Genomic DNA, 21,869 nt, shown 5'->3' on the forward strand with positions numbered 1-21,869 from the left:
TTTGACAGTGTTCATACTTTTCCCAAAGGCTTTTCATCACGTGTTTCACATGCTGAGACTTTTTATTCTTACTAGTTAAATTTGTTCCAAATATCTCAGTTCACAAAAGACTGTAGCCAGTCTTGCAAGACTGAGGAATACAGACGAGGTTTCTAGAATAGAGCAGGTCATATGAAGCAGAACTCCTGGTTTTGTGATTGTCTCCAGGCACAAAAGCACACATTTAATGAACAGATGCTGAATTGCCCAACCACCCTTTGTCTGCAAGAACAAACACAGATTCATATTCTTTTTTACTGGTGCAGTACTATGAGCTTCAGCCAAATGAAAATTCAGCTTTTATGATCTTTAACACAAAACAAGGTCCTTCTAATATTGTTGTGCCTATCATAAGCTTAAAAATCAACATAACTGATTATCATCCACAAAATTAATGTTTCTTGATGCTCTTCATAAACCCAAATGTTATATCAGTGTCTCTTTTAAGTGCTCTACCATGAATATTTCTGGTGGCTTGGAAATTCCATATTTCAAAACTTCCAATTTTATTCTGAAAATTAATCCAACGAAATTTGTTTGGCTTTCTGTTGTAAATGTATTGCTTTTCTATAAAAAGATATTCTATTTGCAGTGCGTTTTAACCTCTAAACAAAATGTAAGCTCTGCCATGCAAATATTCTAGATGTAAAAGCTAACTAGAACAATCCAGTTTATTTATTTATCTGGCCTTTAAAATTCAGGCTGTTAAAAACTTTATATTTCGTGCAGAAATTTTCAGTTCTTTTCAAATGACATAAACCAGTCTTTTTGCATAATTATCAATCACAACAGCAGTTTTTGAAACCCAAGAGACACTCAAATCTGCTTTCACCATTTTGGTCCAAGGTTTATTTTACTCTAAACTCTAAGTAAATAAAAGATAAATACTTGGAGAACACATGCACGGGACACACACACATGCGTTGAATTTCATCTGAACTTCTTAGGAAAACTTGTAATGAAACATAATAACAGTGACAAAGGCAATAATGATGATATATATATAGATTTGCTTTTTCTCCCTGAAAACAGAGATTGTGTCTTGATGCCTTGGCCCTGCTACAAGTGCCACTCCCCATCTCAGCTTATGCAATAAGTGAGTGAAGGTTATGAAAGCTTCGCCCATGTCAGGCTGTGAGCCTGAGCTCATACTGCTACTCTGAATCCACAGATTTCCCTTTAAAACCCCCTGCAAGCAAGGAGAACACACTGACCATTAACCACTGACTCCCTCCACACAGCACAGCTAAAATGTGAAGGTGAATGAATGGTTTGTGGCCTTTAACAGGTTTTTTTTAAAACAGAAATTTCTGTGAATCACAGTCACATGAAGATTATTTTAGGGAAAGCACCATATCTGGCACAGGCAGCTTCCCAAACAACAATAGTTTAGTTTCAGCTTTTTTGGCTTTTGCGTGAGTCTCTCAGAACAGTGCTGAACTAAACAGCACAAGCAAAAAGAGTGAAACTAAACTGTAGAAAAAAGTGTTTCATATCTGGGCCTGTGATGATACCCAACCCTTGTCTGGACTCTATAGCCAATGCAAAATGTTGACAAAAGAGCTTGAAATTTTCCTAGCTGTTAATGCAGAATTCTAAAAAACTGCTAAACAAAGAAGTTCCACATCTTCTCACATATTTTCCCTTTTTTTAGTATTGTTAATTTGGTTTTTTCTGGGTGAAAAGTTATTTTTCTCTTTTCTGTCTGTCCCAAATGAATTACAGTAACTAAGTAAAATCTTAAAACCATCTTGCTCACCACACACATCCATCAAAGAAAGATCTGAATGTGAATTAATCCCAGGCCAGATTAGGAGAAAAACAATCACAGATGTTCTTAGGACACACGATACAGTGAGAAATATGCCTGAATACCTGTCTAGTATCAAATATATTCAGAAATATTCTGGAACAAAAGTGAACACAGTGCTGAGCTCATGAGGTTTCACCAAGGAAGCAGAATTAATTCACAGCAACCTGCGACATGTTCTTTTAAAGACTCCAAGTGCCCCCATGGAGTATTTATTGAGATGCACAACATTTCCTAGACTTTCTTTAATGGCAATTTATCATGGAACTGTTCAAACTGCTGTAGCTACAGATTTCAACCAAATAAAACAACAATTAAAAAAACAGAGCCTCGAATAAACAGTTTAATCTAGATAATGAAATTTTTATAGCTTGTGTCTCTAAAATCATAGTCTATGGCTATTTCTTTTTAACTTCAGCTTTCCTAAAGAACAAATTTCATAATAAAAATTATCCTATTGGTGTAATGATTTGAAATCTAACTGGAAGTACAACTATAATGGTTAAGAGGTGGGGGGGGAAGTTCTCCAGAAGTAGGAAATGCTTGACTAGGGAGTAGAAGTAACAATTTGTGAAACACAATCAATTTTAAAAATAATTTTGTCTTTTCCATCCATTGTGCAGTTGAAAATTCTTATTTCTGATGTTATAAGGCTATAAATCAAACAAAATAGGAAGTGTCTCCTCAAGCCCTCAGCAAACAGAGTACCAGCTGCAATAATAGTATTGTAGAATGAAATCTTTGCTATATTCAATTAAAAAAAAAAAGCTTGAAACATTAACAGCCATTATTCTAATTGTGTTTTATTGTGCAATAATAAAGTACTGTTCTACTTGGCAGCTCCCAAGTTTAAGTAGAGAATTATTCAATATATTTTAGCTTTGTTTACATTTAATTTTGGACTAGCCAAGATTGGTTGTGTGACCCTAGTCCCAGGTCAAATAACAGACCTTCTACCATATTATGTGATTTAAAGCAAAGTCCCATCTGAGCTAAAATAAGGAAGCTGCAGAGGAAAGAGGAAGCAAGTTCAGGCACCCTCCAACACGCCTGATTGTAATAAATCAGCTGAACAGAAAAGTGAAAAAATATTCTTCCTAAGATACAGGCAGGATGTTTGTCCAGCTTCACAAAACCATGCTGGGTTACTGCATTAGCAGTTTTACCCTTGTGCATGTTAATTCTTACTTTTAATGGATTTATACTTAGAAAAAAAGATTAGACAATTATATCTTTTCCATCTGGTCTTGAAACTAAAGATCAAAAAGCAATGACATGCTTCTGTCTTTTGAAACTTATCCCAGGAATCGTCAGTGCTCAGCTGCCACACAAGGAGAACAAAGTCCCATCCCAAAAGCCAAGCTAAGATTTCCTAGTGAATTAACTGGGGAGAGAATGAACAGTTACTTCCACAGAGATTTCACCTGGAATGGGGAAAAAACAAATGAGAAACATTTAAGAGAAGAGAGAAGAGAGAAGAAAGAGACAGATGGCAGTTACAGTATAACTCTTATGGCCAAGTCTTTAAGAACCTCATTAAAAGTAAGGCCTCTGGGCATGTTACTTGGAAGCCATTTTCCTTTTTTTTTTTTTTAACTTTAAAGTTTGTTTGTAATTTGTCACTGAAAATGTCTCTATGCAAGAAAAGCTTCTTTCTACTTATGGTGACAAAGTCCATAAACCTAAAATCTAGAAACAGATTTCAAGTCCTCTAATCCAAATTCTACTTTTTCCCCCCCTCAAAATTAGCCAAAGAACTTGGATACAAGCCCATTTTCAACATCAGGCTGTCCAATATCATGCTATTTTCATAAGATTCCTGAAATATCCTTTAGGAGCAATACAAAATAACACAACTTTTCAACATGACATACAACTCCAGACTGAACAAGTTGGTCCATTCTGTGCTGAAACAACTTACTAAAAACTGAGATACCAAATATGTTGTGTCATGAAGCATGAAAACTAATTAACATCTTCTTTCTCTGACACTTTAATGACTATTCTTGTCTACATCCCTCAGAAATGATTGTATCAAGAAAATAAGTGTGTGAATAAAATATCCTGACAGACACACATTGCTTCAAAGTACAGTGTAGGCTTTTACTACTTTTACTTTTTCTCTAGAGAATTCCAAATGTTCTGAAAAGCATCAATCTTGTGTAAGTTATTGTCTAGGAAACAGCTGCCAGATGGGTGGTAAATATGCCTTTTGACATTTATATTTCACATGCCATAGCCATCTTTGATTTAGAAATGCTGTAAACCTGTACAAAGTAGGTGCACTTTTATGCTCAGAAGATTGCCACCCCCAGCTAGATATCCAAAGTAAATGCACATAGTGTTCCATATGTGTATAAATGATTGGAATGATGGAATTGAAAGTACACTCTCCCAGTCTGGGAGTTACACCGAGCTAGAAGGAGAGGTAGATACAGCAGAGACAAGAGCGTCCTTAGCAAGAGAAAGCAGAGCAGGCTGGAGGATGGGTTAACAGGAAAAGTATGAGCTTTAGCAAAAGAGCAAAGCCTTGCAAGTGGGATGAAACAAACCCAAGCAGGGACTGAGGCTGGGCTCTCCCTCAGGTGTGGCTTTGGAAGAGCTGGTGGACAGAAGGCTGAACACAAGTCAGCAGTTGTCCCACAGAAACCACGAGGGCAAACCCTGTCCTGGGCTGCAGCAGCAAAGGCGTGTTCAGCACATCAAGGGATGTCACGATTTCACTCTGCCACACCCAGAACACTGGGTCTCCTTGGAATTACCCACCTCTGAGAGGCACTGGAAACCTGCAGAGGGCCAGGAGGGCCACCAAGCCAAAGAGGTGGATGGAGAACTAAAAGATGAATGGATGGAGGCACGAGGAGAGGCTGAAGGAAAGGGGTTTGCTTAGCCAAAGGAAATGAAGGTTTGGAGGCTCTGATCAAACTTGTGATATTTCAAAGGTAGTTATGGAGAAGGCAGAGATGCTCTCTTCACAAGGATGAACAGTGACAGGACAAGAGGAAACAGACACAAGTACCTGCAGGAAGAAATTCATACAGGCATAAGAAAAAAATTCCTCATCATGAGAAGAATTCAACATTGCAACAGATTGCACAGAAAAGTGGGAAAATCCGAAAATCTCTGCAATTCAAGCTACACCCTATAGAAAACATTTATCTTGTTCCAATACCCATTCTTGGCAACATTCTAAATGGTTTTTAAAAAATAAAGCTACCAGAATTTCTAAATATTAATTTAATTTTTTTTTTTGCTATCTAGACTTTTGGTAAGACTGGTGGACTTTTAGTTAATTCTAGTGGACAGTTAGTTAATTCTCTGTTTATGTGTTTAAAGTCTAACCTTCTTCCTTCACATAAACTACTATAAAGTTTGTTTCCATTAATTCCATGGAGATTTAAACTGCAACTGAAATGTAACATTCAAGAAAAATACAAAAAATAAACTTTCCCAAGTGGTTTCTAGATTAAATAGTCATGTTAAAGTCAATCAATAGAGTTCAATCTTCAAACTAAATTTTTTCTCCCAACACACACTCCCAGGCTTTTCAGATGTTTACAAGCTATCAATGGGGTTTTTTGTTAATGAACACTTATTTATGTGCTGGCAAAACTGAGGTATTTAAGCAGCCTTGCTCCAAAACTGAACTTCATGTCATGAAGCCCATCTCTTTTTATCAGCATCCATTAAAACAACATTTATTTAAATCATATAGCAGTGGCTTAACAAGCTGAAATAAATTAATGTCAAATCAAAGCCAAACTCTGCTGGAAGTGTTCCAAACACACTGTTTGGCCATCCATATAAAGCGTCCCATTTGTACTGTGCACTGGGGGAATCCACTGGCCTGACCTACAGCTTAGATAAATCTGTAGAAAAAATTTAACTGGCCTGTTGGGCTCTGGATTAGCCCCATGTGTATTTGTTTACTTTAATAAACGCTCCAGTTCCTCCCATGTTAAAAAGCATCTGGTAGTTTCTCAAGGAAATTAAACTCAATATAAAGAAATACTCTGCAACATTTTCAAATGTTATCAAACCTAAGCAAGACTTTGCCTTTTTATGGAAACCACTCCTCTAGCATAATCTTTTACTGTATTATAAACAACTTCAAGGTTCAGGAAATAGATATTCACCTAGTGAATACTTCAGTGTTCTAGTTAGTTTTATATTAATTAATGGTTTAATGCTGGATTTTATACGTGCCTTTGAGAATTATCACACTGTATTCCTGATTTTGTCTCTAATTTCCATAACAACTTCATTACTGGAGGCTGAGATTCTTCAAATTTCATTTAACCAGACTTTGAACTTGCAGTGACACCAGGCAAAAGTTTTTCAATTCTTTAATTAGGTTTTCCAGAAACTACTTTTGGACTGTCAGAGTCATGCTACATCAGATTTAGTTTCTATCCAATACAAAGACAATGACAGAGATACAAACAGAAAACAAAGCTGGAAAAGATCCTTTCCAGTGACTGCCCATGCCAACACACCATTGATTTAAATTGATACAGCCTATCCATCTGCAATCATGAATCTAATATTACTGATAAGAAGTCTGAAAGATCAAAGTTAAAGCTCTGCAGTTAGCAAGAGAGAGAAGGGAGTAAAAGAGATTCATGAAGTCACCAAGCCTTGTCTTGTGTAAACAGTCCTGAATATGTCCCTGTTCACAAATTATTTGTAATGCATCTTAAGTAAGTTGGGAGATTCTCTCTCCACTATTTAGATAATGGTTAGAAACCAGATAATTTAGAGCTGAAATTTGTTAATGGACAGTACATGTATCTGACCATTACCAACATGTAGTTTAGTTTAGATGATACTACTCTCAACAGCTATATGAAGGCAGGGAGATTTAGAGTAACAGGAAAAGAGAGACCCCTGCATGTAATTTTTCAGGTTAAGCTTTGATAGGCTAAAAAATAGCAGACACCATAAAACTGAACCCTGAAATAAATTTATCAAACCCATTTAAAAGTTAGTCATGGCATTGCATGGTTTGAAAATACAAAATATATGACCTATAATCCTGACTAACAATCAAAAGGTTGGGAAACCCAAAATCTGTAGGAGCAAAATGCAGCTCATGGAGGAAGGGCTTTCTCCAGTAAGTGAAGAAGACTGATTTCTCTGATGACAGAAGCAATTCCAGTTCTGAAAAACATATTTACCAACAGAATATACATCCCGGATATTTTACCCCAGTAGAATTCCAAGACTCCTATTTTACAATACAAGGCCTTCAAGCCTGGGTTTACTGAGCTTGACAACACACGGGGAACCAATACTCCAGGCTATCAGTCAGGCAATTTGGGATCAATGAGGGTAGTGGGTAAGGTGACTTCTGTATCAAACATATCCTAAGCAGCATGCAGAGGTACAACCAAAATTCACTTACACTCTTAAAACTAACTAAAATAATATCCTGCAAGTGCTACACATTAAATAGTTGTGAATCTTTGGCTTGATGTAATCTCAGAAAGCCTGGTCTAAGGTCTCAGCAAGGCAATGCCCTTCATCTTAAAACCTTCTGTAAACATAAGGAAACTACATAGACCCATAGAGATTAATGCCATTAGTAATATCCTATCATTCTCAAGAAATTTATTTAAAGCTGCTTTTCATTTTGATGGTGAATATTTCTCGGTAGCCTTTTCCCTGCCCTTGTGTATTAAATCCTACAATGTGTCCACAAGCAAACAAAAATATATTAAGGAGGTTTAAAATGTTAGTATTAAGCTCTGTGGGATGTCACATGAAATAGATATTTTTGTCTCATCTGGGGGCAGTGTCAACACAATGATTTGTAGTTAAGCTGCAAAATTAGCTCAGAGCTTTATTGGTGAAACTGCTGGACATCAAGCCTGTCTTTGAACATAGCACAAAACACTTTCCTCCCTCACCACTCCCTTCTCCCAAAACAGAGAAGCAACAGCAAAATCTACCTGATATATTATTATTACCTTATTATTATACCTTATTATATTAGACCCCTTCTTAGGAACACAACGGCTCAACTGAAGTAGGAGCTTTCTGAACTGAAATATTGCTTTCACTGCCTTTGCAAATGGGAAAACTGGACTGCCACAGCCAATGAGCTGAACCATTCTGATCCACTGTACACTGCATCATGTACCTGTCAGCAGAAATTGGGTGGGACTCCGCATGTCAGCAGTTCCAACAGATTTAGCGATATTTTAAAAGGTTTATTCTGTCTCACATCTGTCAGATTAAATCACATTCCTTTCATAAACGTTAATCTTTCCTTATGCTTTTACTTCAGATTTTTCCTGTGCCTTGCTTCCATGTCCAAATACACCTCTTTTCAAACCATACCACTGAGATTTCAGGTTATGTTCTCTCCTCTCAGTACGAGCAGTAGAATAGGATTGAATTCCTAAGAAATCAGTAAAGACCTCCAAGAGCAAGCGATGCTAAACAACACAGTGTTTCTGCTTCTTGCCAAACAATCACTGCATATTAATTTCTTGATGTCCCTGTCAACTATGTACATGCATTACTATCACACTAGAAAATATATGGCTTCAATCCTAAAGGCCTTGCATGTGACATCTTTAAAACCTGATCACTGATGAAGGCATAGCAATAGCATTAAAAAATGATTTGAACATGATTTTTTTATTCAGAGGTGTATAGCCACAATTCTGCATCTGAAAAATTCACCACCAAATATTTTGCCACAGAAGAATTGCAGGAATATAGCTAAATATATAATTAGTCATGAAGCACAAACCAGCCTTATTTTGGCTGTTCACTAACCAGGGTTAAAAATCTCCTCAAAGTTTATATTCCTCGAGAAAAAAAGGCACTTTCACTCAAGGAGCTCCTTGTGCCTGTACATAATTGCAGAGCTTCAGTGGGCCTCCCATTCAGGCACAATCAGCTCTGCCAGCTAAAACAAGACCTGTGTGCTCCCTTCCTTTTGAAACAAAGCTCACTGCATTTCTTTTCTGTTTTCACTTGTACCTAAATAAAATTTAAAGGAACACACTGATGTTTTGTATCATCTGGGATATCAAATTATTCTCTTTAGGATTCTGGATTATGTCTCTTTGTCACTACAGTGGTGAATAGGTTACTTGAAAGAGCAACAGTCCAGGTTTTTCTGAGATTAACTAGGGGTCAACTGAATTTACACTGGCTATACAGACACCAGGCTGGTAGGGCAAAGACCTTCCCTGCTTCTGAGTAGAGCCAAAGACATTTTAAAAAAAAATTGTTACAATATTAGGTCTAGATTTTCCCTTGCATGGGCAAATAACACAACTACTCCAGGTACAGAAATCTGATTTTGTAATAGAAGTATTTATCACATTTTTTCATTACTTAAAATATCACTTGTAACTTTATTTATACCACTTTAAATAAAAATCTGTTATGCTTCATCTGATTTTTATAGCTCATAATATACCACTAACATGCTTTAATTCTACAATTACTTATGCACTTTAATTTTTGTTCTTTCAGTTTAAGAACTATTATTATATTCTGGAAACCCAGACAACCATTTAAATGATACAAATAAGCTTAATTTCCATTAAATTTGGAAATGCTGTTTTTCGTTACATTTAAATGCAATTTCAGACAACAGAATGAGGAGTGAATAAATCTTTCAGAAAATGGCAATGGCTTTTTTTATTTTAAAAACCTCCTTCTTTTGGGTGGACATCTGGCACACACTTCTGTTTAAACTGTCTTTCAAAGCAATAATAACAATAATGCATCTGTGTTTGCTAATAGGAATCTTATAATTCCTTCCTGCTATTGTAAGATGTTTCTGTCAATTTTTCTCTACAAGAGCTCTACTGACATTTCAAAGGTCCCAGCATAGTCTGTGAGCAAAAATCAGGCCTAAGATCAGCCATGAACTTATCGGGGCCCATTTTCATTTTACTGTGAAACAAATCTATCCCATTTATCCAGAGAATCAAGAAAAGACAAAACTGAGGCACACTTTCAAGCAGTGGAATGGAGTGATTCCAGAATGACGTGGTCTGACACATCATTCACAATCAGTTTCAGGCTACCAAGCAATCAGCCCAATGTATGAGACTGTGCTGTTCCTAGTGGAAATCTGTACCCTTCTCACTCTGGTGATCCCTTTCCAATGCCCTTCATTTATTCCTCCACTGTTTCACTTCACAGTAATATCCCTCTGAGGTTACACAGAGACTCACTTCTGCTCTGCAAGTGAAAACCATATCCATTTGCCCATACTTACTCACTTGTCCAACTCCTCTACAATTTTCAATCCCAGCAGTTCTGTCAGCTCACCCATCATCACCATGACTTATTTGCAAGCTGTTGCTTCTGCTGTATCTTACCTTGGCAAGAACCTCTTAACGTAGCTAATTGCCTCCACACACACTCTGATATTTTCATGATCCAAATTAGTAATCGTATCATCAAGAAGCTCTAGATTTCCAATTAATATACTAGATATCCACTTTTACCACAATCAGCTGGGAAGCAGCATTGAGATGAGTTTAATCTGTAATTAAATCTCTGGAGCTAAATGTGGAATTACCATTTCAGTTAGCATATGGTACATGCAATGCAATTACCAAGAATGGTGCCAAATTAGGAAGGTATCCTTTAGGACAAGTGGTAAAGGTCAGCTATCTGGTACCAAGAAAGCTATCAGTCAGAAAGTTATAATATCAAATGGCAAAAAGGAAATATCATCATACTTAAGCATTTCAAGATTTCATTCTACTGACAAACTGTGGAAAAGAGACTACATCCTTGCAAATCAGAGGACAAAGCCTTGGCTTTTATTTGAATGAAAACACAAAATACCGAGTTTGGGCATTATTAATATGAAAAGTTTGCTCTGTATTTTGACATCTGCAGAGGGATTAATATGAAAAGGGTGCTGCTTTTATTAACTGATATTTATAAGGATTACTTGGTTTTGAAACAGTAGAAGAAACAGTATTTAAGTAGCAAGGTCAGGATCTAACCAGCACTATCAAATCCAAAATAGAGGCTCTGTTTTGTTGTTACAGGGCAGAGTCAACAATCAAAAGACAGGAAGGTAATTAAAGATTTGGCTTTAGACCAGGCCTACAGCAGTTTTAGGAACCTGGAGTATTGTTTTCTAAGACACTATGAAATAAATGTAAGGCTACATGCACACAACCAAGGATCTCCAAACTCAGGCAAATCATTTCTCAATCCTGCTCTAGTGTCTTGACATCATAGCCCTTCTGCTTCTGTGGAAGAGACATCCAACACATCTCTTAGGAAAGATATCCAAGAAAAGAAGCTGCAGTGTCATTGCTTTTCCCCAGCTCCCTGGGAACCAGCTGAAATTCAACTGGAAGAGTTCACCAAGGTCTTCCTTCAGTGTTTATTCTGGACTCAGGGAGGCAGTTGGTTCCTGTACCAATAGTTCTGCACTGCAGCTGATCAAGTGGCTATTCAGGAGAATGTTTTATCAGGATTTCATTTGGCCTTAGCCAGTGCTAGTGCCAGCTCAGCTCCTCCCTGTCTGCTGCTTTACAGGCAGCGATCTCACCAGCAAGGCAGAAATGCTGGTAAGGCAGGAAAAGGTAAAGGGGGGAGCACAAAAGCAAAATGAAAATAGCACTAGAAAATTCCCTTTCCCACAGATTCTTAGAATTTTCCATCAGCAACTCTTTTCCTACTTCCCCTGATTGCCACCTTCTTGAACAAAGAAGCCAAAAAAACCTCTTGTGCCTTTGGGACAGTTACCTGCAGTTTTAGGAAGTTTAAAGAATTGCCTTTGCTCCCCACTCTAACTTCTTCACAGAAAGGAGTAATCAAACACGGGATTTGAGAGTTGTCATTAAAATAAGTGAATAGGACATTTAGCATTGACTGGCAAGGGGTGGGGAAGGTGGAATGGCAGGCAAAAAGAGAATACTGACAAAGGTAAAACAGGAATACAAGAGATGAGAGTGAAAATAAACAAGCTAAGAGAAGTGTAAGCCAAGACAAATAGAGAGTGATCAAGAAAGAAAAGGATATGAAAGAACCACAGACAAATAGGAAGAGAGAGACAAAAGGATGCAGGAGTACTAAATGAAGCAGCACAGGTAGATGGAGGGAGAGGGATATCCCTTCCGTGCTCATCAGTTTCAAACTAAGTAAAACAAGCAGTCTAAAGATCTAAATTCAAACCTGCAACTTCACATCCTTCAAACCCAGCTACTTTAATGCAGAAAAATGGTTATTTTCATGCAAAACTGGATTAAAGGTTCTTTAATTATTGCATTGTCCCTATGTAGCCTTATCATGCACTTATTTTTCAAGCAAATATAAAGAAATACTTTCTCACTGATATGCTACAATATCATAGAGCTTCAAAATTGACATCACAAAATGACTAAGATTACCTAGCATTGAAAAAGTTAAGGTAGCATATACAAAAGTGTTGTCAGAGACAAAGAGTAAAAAACTGGGAGTGAGGAGCTTCAGTTTTCTCTAACCATTAAAGTATTGTTACATGTTAAAGTAGTAAGTTAATGCAATATCAGGGGGAGAAAATACATAACCTCAAATTTTCATTCCATTAATACTGGTGAAGGAATCAATTTACTAAGAGAAAAAGAAGAAAAAAACCCAAACTCAAGTTAAAATATGAACTTATTTTGTTTGTAAACTCTGCTTCCAAATTAATTTCTTCTCTCCACTGTCCTACTTAAACAAGGATTAAATTCTTGTCTATTTATTAATCCTTTAACAAGAATTAAAAAGAGAAACGTGCTTCAGATCTCACAGAAATCACCAGCAGCAGCTTTGCATTTATGCTTCATTCCTACAAGTGTCTACACGTATGAGTGTTTTAATCAAGGAATCCCTCGAGATCACACTTCATAATTAACATCATAAAGCACTCACTTCCCACAGGTAGCTGTGTAGGAGCAAACTTAATAACAAAGAGTAATGCCACGTCAACTTCTCAAAAAACTTGTTATGTTTTGAATCTCCACCTGTTCTGCTGATGTGCCAAGATGGAATCTGGTTCTCATAATGAAAATTTATTTGTGAGGATATCTGCTTCCAAGTGCTTACAGTCCCACAAACAGAAAGGGAGCTACAGTGCACCCAGCAAATTCTGAGAATATAAAACTAATGCCAAGAAAGATACTGCTCCCTACTGGCTCATCTAGATAAGAACAGAGAGTAATTCCCTAACATATTTATCAAAGTTAAAAAATAGTAGTCCACAGAAAAACCATGGTTTTGAACTAGAAAACAAACATTCCTTAAAATAGTCACTAGATGTTAATTTTAAAACTTGATTAGATGAAGCACACAGATTGGTTTCCAAAAGAAAACAAAGTGAGCAGAATGCCTAAAACCTCCAAAGTAATTCTTTATTATCTCTAAGCTTTATAAAGGGAGAATTAAAAAAAAAAAAATCCACCAAACACTAAAAAATTAACAAACTTGCTAGGATACAATAATGATTTCTGTCCCAGAGTAAGGATAACTAAATCCTTAGCAACATTTACAGTTACATTACTTATTTTTAGCTTTGTCTACATGTAATTTTTCCCTACCCTCCCTAACTTTGAGTGAGATGTGAAAGCAGAAACCTGGAATACTGCCACTGCAGATTAGCGCTGATTTCATGCATTTCAAAGACTTTGCACAGAAAAACACCAGCAACAATTTCATGGACTTGACAGTTTGCAAAACCTAGCGAGATCCATACCTTGATTCCCACACATCAAAACAATCTCATTTAAGGGCTTGCCTAGCCAGAGAAAAAACAAGCTGGAATGTCAATCTAAAGCTAAGAGCTCTTCTCTACTGACATCCCTCAGGGTCACTCACTGAGAGGTAAACGGGTCATTCTGGGATTTCAACCCTTTCCAAAGGCACTGGCATTCAACCACATGAAAATGCTTGTATTTCATCACTGCTAAGAAGCTTGGAAGAGCTGTCAGTTTTTCATTAAGAAAATTGTGTCATTTTCTTTTGCAGACTCTTCATTGACTTAAATTTGGAGGGGAGACCCCCAAAAAACAAACAGAACTTCTGAGCATTTACCCAAAGCAGGCTTGAGATATTTTAGTTGTCTAGCTTAGATAGCCCTCTGGTACTCTAAGAAAGGCCCGGTTTTTTGCAGTCTGCACAGACAGGAGAGGGGATTTTTTCCTGTTTCTGACCTGCTTCTGACTGTAGACCTTTTGGGGTTTTTCCCAAAAATTTTGGTCTGTGAACTCTGGGCTAAATTTGGAACTGCAGTCCAGAAATTGTGTTTATTTTTCTGCCTTCAATTCAACACAATCAAATAACTCTAATCCCTATAAATATGCTCACTCAATTCCAAACAGTATTTTACACTAACAGAATAGTTACCTCGAGATACTTTCTTCAAAGGTGAAATAGATTTGTTCTCTGTTTGCTGTTTTCAATGGTGTGCAGCTGAAAGGATTTGAGCTGTATTTTATCCGTGCAGTAAGATAACAGATATCCCTCTTTGCCACACTGTGCTTTGGACACACACAGGAGCCACCAACAGTTCAGCAGTGTTTTGAAGTTGCTAAGCAAAAGCAGGCTAAGGAATGGCTGACATTAGACACCCATCTGATAAATTTTAATCCTACTGTGCAACTGTCAAAAAGAACAGAATGGGTTTGCAGGAGAATGGACATAAAATTCAGCTTTCTATGAAAGGAGAGATACTTAAATTCTTGCTGCCCAGTTGGCTGTCCTGTATCATATAATGTTGTAAAATTCCATTATCAATGAAGATGTCATAGCTAATCATATTCCCCCTCCCTCTGGCAACAAATCAGGTAACAAAGGCAATTAAGAGTTTCAGGATCCTGCCTTTTCTCAGCTGTGCACATATCTTCTTCAGCTTAAGGTAGAACAATTGCAGGAAATGGTGGAATTGGAACTTTTTTTCCCCCTAGAAGGCGACTTTGAAACTTAGAAAAGAAACACCTATCAGTGCTCTACTTACACAACCATGAATTGGAGGAAACTGGTTGCATCAAGTGGATTTAAGCTGACTGACATGACAGAGAACTAGATTGTCACTTCCTAAAAGGGATGGGCAAACACCCTCCCCAGATGCACCTTCCTCTAACATTTCCTGTGTTTTTCCCTATTAACCCACTCGGGTGTTCCACAGAAACCTTACTATGTGAGCATGAAAAAAGGCACCCAAAAATCCTCCAAACACATTCAGTGGAACAGATAAGAGCTGTTGCATGGAAATGCTATAAATACAGGAAGAACAAACTTTGAAGGGAGATACATAAGACACCCACTATGGAAATCAACTGAACTAACAAATTCACTGCCTGAGGATACAAAACTATTCCTGAACACTCTAGTACAGGGCTAAATTCTTTGGGGTTAACACAAACCCTCAACTTCACAAGTTATTTATAATAGAAAGGTCAGTAAGTGCTAAAAACACGGGGATCAAATGCTGTATGTTATTGCAAGCCATTACTTCCTATGGAAAGTAATTATTAACAAGATCCGAAGACAGTTGAAACCTTAACAAGAAAACTTTCAGCTAAGGAATAGTGAGGGAAGGGTAAGGCATTGCCTGGGGATTAATGACTGTCTGGTGAGAGCTGATGGCACCTGGCTGAACTTCAGCTGATCCCAGCTGATCCCTGAGTCCCAGGAAATATCTTGAATCTCAATCATTATTCCTGTTATAATATGGCAACTAAAGATGAACACACATGCACACACACTGCAGTGTTCTAACACGGGACTTGCTGCTTCCTCTGGTATTCTCCAGGACATTGCTGCAGAATTAGAGCTCTGTAAATTAGCCAGCTTGAATCATTTCTCAACATGCCACTCATCTTATAATAGATTACATATGGTATTGCCATTTGTCAGGCTACTGCACAGACATTTTGCATCTATTTCTACATGTCTTCCTGTTTTAAATGTCTGCTCAGAGAAATAAAATCTCTGGTCAAAACTAGATTTCCTCCTTTAATCGCATTCAGCCAGACATACCAGTTCTGAATTTAGCCTGGAAGTTTAGCTGACTGTGCTTTACCTCTTAGACTGTTGTTTCCAATCCATGTATCTGCTCTCTTTCTAAACTTACCCTGGTCTAGAGTAATATTCTATGCTCCCAATATTATTATTTTGCCTTTATAAACTGCAGAGGCTGGCACTGCAATGCACAAATCCTATAATGCCCACAATAAGCAAGAGAGTACTTTGGATGTATATATCCTAAATGTGACTTTAACATCCTCTATTTTAAGGCACAATGACCTAATCTAAATCCAGGAGGAATAAAGCTAACTAGTTTTGTTCAGTTGTCCCAGGTTCAGCACTAAGGTGATTGACTTTTTCTACTAGAAACAACAACAGATACTCAAGATGGAATAGCAGACTTTCACCTCATCAATGAATTTAGGGAGTCAGCAGCAACACTTCTCCAAAGCTTTTATACAACCAGGCTGTTCGCAACACCAGAAGGACTACTAGGCATTCATATGCTGCAGGCATAACAGGTGAGCTCAATTTAGTTATCAATCATTAATAACTAAATAATAGCAAAAAATAATTAGGCATTAGCATACCTGGCATATTTATCAATAAAGTCACTTTGCATTTTAGCAGTAATTTTGCATTCCAGTCTCCAGATGCACTCTCATACCCAAAGAAAATCTAATTTTCATGCTCATCATAAAGAATTTGAGGCTGAAATGCAGACACACACAGAGGCGTGTCGTCATATAAGGCCACACACCTCTGGGAACAGAGGTCAACAATGATGATTTTCAGTCCCCTTTGAATAAATACACAGCTCCTGGAGAGCAGCTCATTCCACAGGAATTCTCACAACAGCAATCAGCCAGAAATTGCCTTGAAAATGAGGTTTGCAATCTACTGGTTCATTATTAATGTGTGAACAACATGGGATAGTAAAACAACCACAAAATGAAGATACTTTTGTGAGTTCATGGTTATGTTTCATGACAAGTGTTGCTCCCACACAGTTAAAACTAAAATGTATCATAATCTAATTACTTTTTCTTCTCCCTAATTTTGCAAGGACATGAAATACTCGTGAAAGGACCCTACTGAGGGACTCCTTACATTCATATTCCTGCATTGGGAGGAGGCAGCAGCTACATACACTCTTCTGAATGGGCAGCCCATTGCTGTCCCAGCCTGTTAGCAGTGATAGGGCACCTATGGAATGTGGCTACAGCTACATAGGATTGCTCAGAACTCAGGCTTTCCTTCCTCCAGTGGCTTGGGTGGAGTTTTCCCCCTCTTGGCTAAAGCTTAACCACCAAGCATAGTGTAACTCTCCCACCAGGTGTGGCCCTGAATACTGATAAACATCTGCAGACAAGATTTGTCTCCTTATGCCATGAGCAATGAAGTGAAATGTTGCTCTTATTTTTGCTCTCTGAGGAGAGCTCTGGGACTAATTCAATTGCAGATTTTTTCCTTTTTCTCTGCCTAACACAGACCCTGTTCTAATCTAATGACTAATGCTTGGGCCAGAAAAGGAACAAGTTTATCCCAGCAGGAACAAAACCTCAGGGTGAAATGAAGGAGCTATTTTGTACAAGACTATGCAACTAAGGAGTCAATTGAAAAAAGAAAAATCATGTTAGCATTGGCTGCTTCATATACAGTACAGTAGTACTGGTTTTTTACTGTCCTATCATACATAACAACATACACATAACAGTACAGTAGAACTGTTTGATCATACAATCATATTGTATGATTTTCTTACAAAGAGAATCTGAAGGGAAGATCCATATGAACGTTTTTTGCCGAACTTCTTATCTGATAATATCTCATAAACTATAAATGGCAGAAATCCTAAAACATGCTGTGCTAAAAAAAAAAAAAAAAAAAAAAAAAAAAAAAAAAAAAAAAAAGTGAAAACTGGAGGATATGAGAAACAAAATCATCTGGCATTCCACCATTTGTCTCCTCTTCACAACCAAGTGATCAAACCAAATCAAGGCTATTGGGTCTAGATTTGACCTATTCTCAGTGGTAAATCCAAACAGATCCAAACTAAAAAGCAACAAAGGATGGCAGAGTACTGTGGCTGCCAATGGATTTGTCAGTGGTGTTACCCCACCCTCTCAGTTTTGAGAGACAGAAGTGAAACCGTTTCACTGCCAGAAAAAGAAACTGCCAAACCAACAAGGATAATGAACTGCAAACTACAGAGAAGAGAATGGTTGTTGCCCAGTGTATGCTGAGACATCAGATACTACAAAACCAGAAAGAGAACTCCTGTGCAGACTTAGTGGTTAAGGATCCTCAGAGCTATTTGGGAAATGAGCTGGGTATTAGAACACATTTGTTTTCTGCTGCAGCAGTAAGTCTTTGCACAATCACGACTACCTGTCCATTCTTGGAATAAAGTTTTCAATACCACAGCCCCATGCTCTCCGTAAACACTAGAACTGTATATCCAAATATTCCGGCTAAGAGGAGCAACTAAATTGCTGTCAATAGAGAGCAGTTTATCCAGAAACTTCTGCAGATACAGACATCTACCACCTGGGTGGTAAATACAAGGCTCTACATGTCAACTATCAGCATGAACATCTCTGAAACAACTGAAGGTAATTTTGTACACAGTAGCATTCAAGAAGTTTCTGAGTTCCCAGGATTTCTATTTAAGGATTCATTGAGTACTATATAGCCTTCCCAATTATCCAGAAAAAAAACAATAAATAACAAAGTAGGTTGCTCTCTTGTGTACTTTTTACATTGTAACCACATCCTTTGGCATTTTTAAGCAACAGTATAATGCTCCAGTTTGTTTTCATATAGCTCTTCCAAAGTACCAGATAATACATTTTTTGAGTCAGATAAATCTCACTTCAGAGTTGAGTTATTCAATTGAATCATACACTGAAGGAGAAGGTTAATCCATTTTATGGCAGATGCAAGCAGCTGTTGAACGAAGCCTCCAATAACTACCTTTTATGAAGGGATATAAATAAACAGAGTGGCTTCTATTTATAAGCTTTTAGTTCTGAGCCAATGAGTTCTTTCAATTCCACTGCCAGGCTCAGAAAGGAGACACAAGAATTGAACTGACAAGAGACAAAAGTTGACCTTCAGTGGTTGGGGGAAGTTGGGATGCAGGTCTAAATTTGAATGCCAGAGCTTTGGGGATTGTTTTTATCTGATTCACATCTTGAGATCACTTCTCAGAATAACAAAGACCTTCAGGTAACAACTCATAACAGAGCTATGTATTTTTGAATACTAACTGAGATCTCTGAATATTCACCCACATTTATATCAAAAGATGGCAAGCACATGATGATTCTGTGAATATACTCAAGATCCTTTTCTGAAATCCAACACTGAGACAATATTTCTCCATGCAACTGCATTGGTTTCAGTGTAAACTGGGGTATTAAGTCAAAACAGAAACCATCAGAATCAGTTCTACAACTGACTTCTTGACACTGCATATTTAGAAAAATATTTTTTTAAAAAATTTGTTTTTCTGATCAGTCCATTCCTCATGTGAGGAACATCAAGGGGAAAAAAACAAACCCCCAAAACTGTAAACCATACATCAACAAGAGTCACAGACTAAGAAACTGTCATGTTCTAAAGAAACATATATTTACTTAAAATTTACTATGCTCCATATGAGGTTGTTATAAAAACCAGGTTGTGTACCTTTACTAAAGAATCAGAGGACAGATAAAATATAAAAGTCATGGATTGTAAAATAACTGAAAAAAAGGCAAACTGGACTAGACAGAAGGGAAAAAATTACACCCTATCTATCATTAAAATATTTATGCAAGAACAGCAGGCTGTATGACTTATTTTTAATTCTGTGAAAAATTAAGAAATAAACTCTAATGAGAAGCAGATAACCTGACTCTTTATCACAAGCCCAAATGTCTGAAGAAACAGACTCTCTTGATACTTTTCTCTATTTATTATTAACTGCAGTGTTCTGAACAGCTGATGTTTTTTGAATCCAAAAGTCAGACACGTCAGCAGATGAACTACAGTACACCCAGTTATGTCAGTATTTTGCATGGCCTTTATCACTGGGCGTGAACAGTCACTTCCAGGCGTGTGAAACTCAGAATTACATGCAGTTCTCAGACAATCATAGCAATAAAAAATCCTCCTACTTAAAAAGTAACTTATACACGGGAAATTATTGCCTTGTTGTTTTTTGTTGTTTGTATTTTTTTGTTTGTTTAAGGAAACACTGTGTATAAAATTAACCACCTTTTCAAAAGAATTGTTTTGATGCTCCCTTGCTAAAACCAGAATTGTTTTACCATGTTGCTCATTGTGTGTTCAGGAAATTCTGCATAATGGTGCTCCCTTGGTTGTTTTCCTTTGTAATTCTAAAGACATGCTACAGTCCAATGAAAAAATACTTTCAAATGATACGTTTCTGTGGTCATTCATGCTGCTACTAGAAATAAAAATTATAAATTTTGAATAACAGATAGCCAGCCATGTTTCAATATTATCATTTCATTTTTCATAAAATTAGTATCCAAGTGAGAAGACTTATATGTTTAAGTAGGAACAGGCTCTGTAGTATGCACATAACTCATCTAGGCTGTCCTTGTGCAACCTTAGATATTCTAAGGATTTGAATTACAATCTGTGTCAATGATTCCCAGATTTCTTTCTTCCTCACTCACTTCCCTTTTGTTCACACTTGTAATTCAAACTGCTCCTACAGAATATTCTCCAGATGTCCTCTTGCCAAATGAAAATCAATGTGTCAAAACCATCTCTTCTCTCCTCTCAGCTCCTTCCCTCCTGCTCTGCTGTAACTGTCAACAATTCCACCATCCCCCTATTCCACAAGCCTTTTAATACTGGTATCATTTTCAGCTCTTCTCCACTTGCAAAGCTCCACACATCCAAGCACATGCTTAATGTTAACCCTACTGCCTGCCCTAAAATCTCTCTGCAGCAAAGCTTCAAAATAGACATCAAATAAACATCAAGAGCCACAGACTGTCTGAATGAAATGAGGATTTACCAGCCACGGAACGCATTGCCTAAATCAGACAGATGAGAAAAATGAAAATCCTTAGCCCTGCAAAACAGGTTGTATTTGCTTGCTCATACCAATTACTGATCTACTGGTTTTCTACACACAGGTAGAGAAAAATAGGAAAGCTACACAATGCAAGATAATCATTAGCAAGACAATAATTTAGGCACTTACTAAAAAAGAAAATGCCATCTGTCTTAAGAAGCCTGCCTCCTGTGAAAGTCTTAACACAATATCTTACACAACTCCTATTTCAAAGTTTGAAGACAGTTATGTCTTTATAATAGAACATGTAACTAAACTAGCTCTCATTACTGGACTTGTTTATTCACTTATCTTAGTTCTCTTTATTATTCACACAACTTTACTTGGCACATGGGCACAAGCCCTTCGATTACAACCTTTAGATTAAACCTTAGAACATAAGTAAGATGAAAGTCTCTCTTTCAGATGTGATTTCAAGGTCATTTTATCTTTTGAATGAGAGAAAAAAAAACACAACAGAAACTCAATTGTATTTTTACTCCATTTCAGAGTCCCTGGATTTCACTTCAATGGCATCTCCTTGAAGCAAATATTTTCCTAGGCAAGAATAACATGCACTTGTACATAGGGTTAAAAAATTACATTGTATGCAGAGTGAAAGATAAGAGATTTGATCTTTGTTTCCTTTGGTCCATCTTAATTCAATATAAACGTGTGAAAGATACTTCGCCCTTTGGAGGTAACAAGGGGATTCACTGTGATCTTTATGATTTACAAAATTCTCAAAAATAAGAAATTATAATGTACATTGTGCATTGTGAAATGTTAAAGTTGAAAGAGCCTAGTTTTCACAGAGAGCTAACATTTTCAAATTCAAGAAACAATCTTCTATGTATATTTTTAATTAACAAAAAAAACACCATTGCCTCAAGCATCTTATGCAAGTTGCCAGAAATAAGATGACCAAGGCTTAACACTCAGTAAAATTCTCACTTT

Source organism: Prinia subflava, chromosome 6 (genome assembly GCF_021018805.1).
Source record: "Prinia subflava isolate CZ2003 ecotype Zambia chromosome 6, Cam_Psub_1.2, whole genome shotgun sequence".
NCBI classification, from domain to species: Eukaryota; Metazoa; Chordata; class Aves; order Passeriformes; family Cisticolidae; genus Prinia; species Prinia subflava.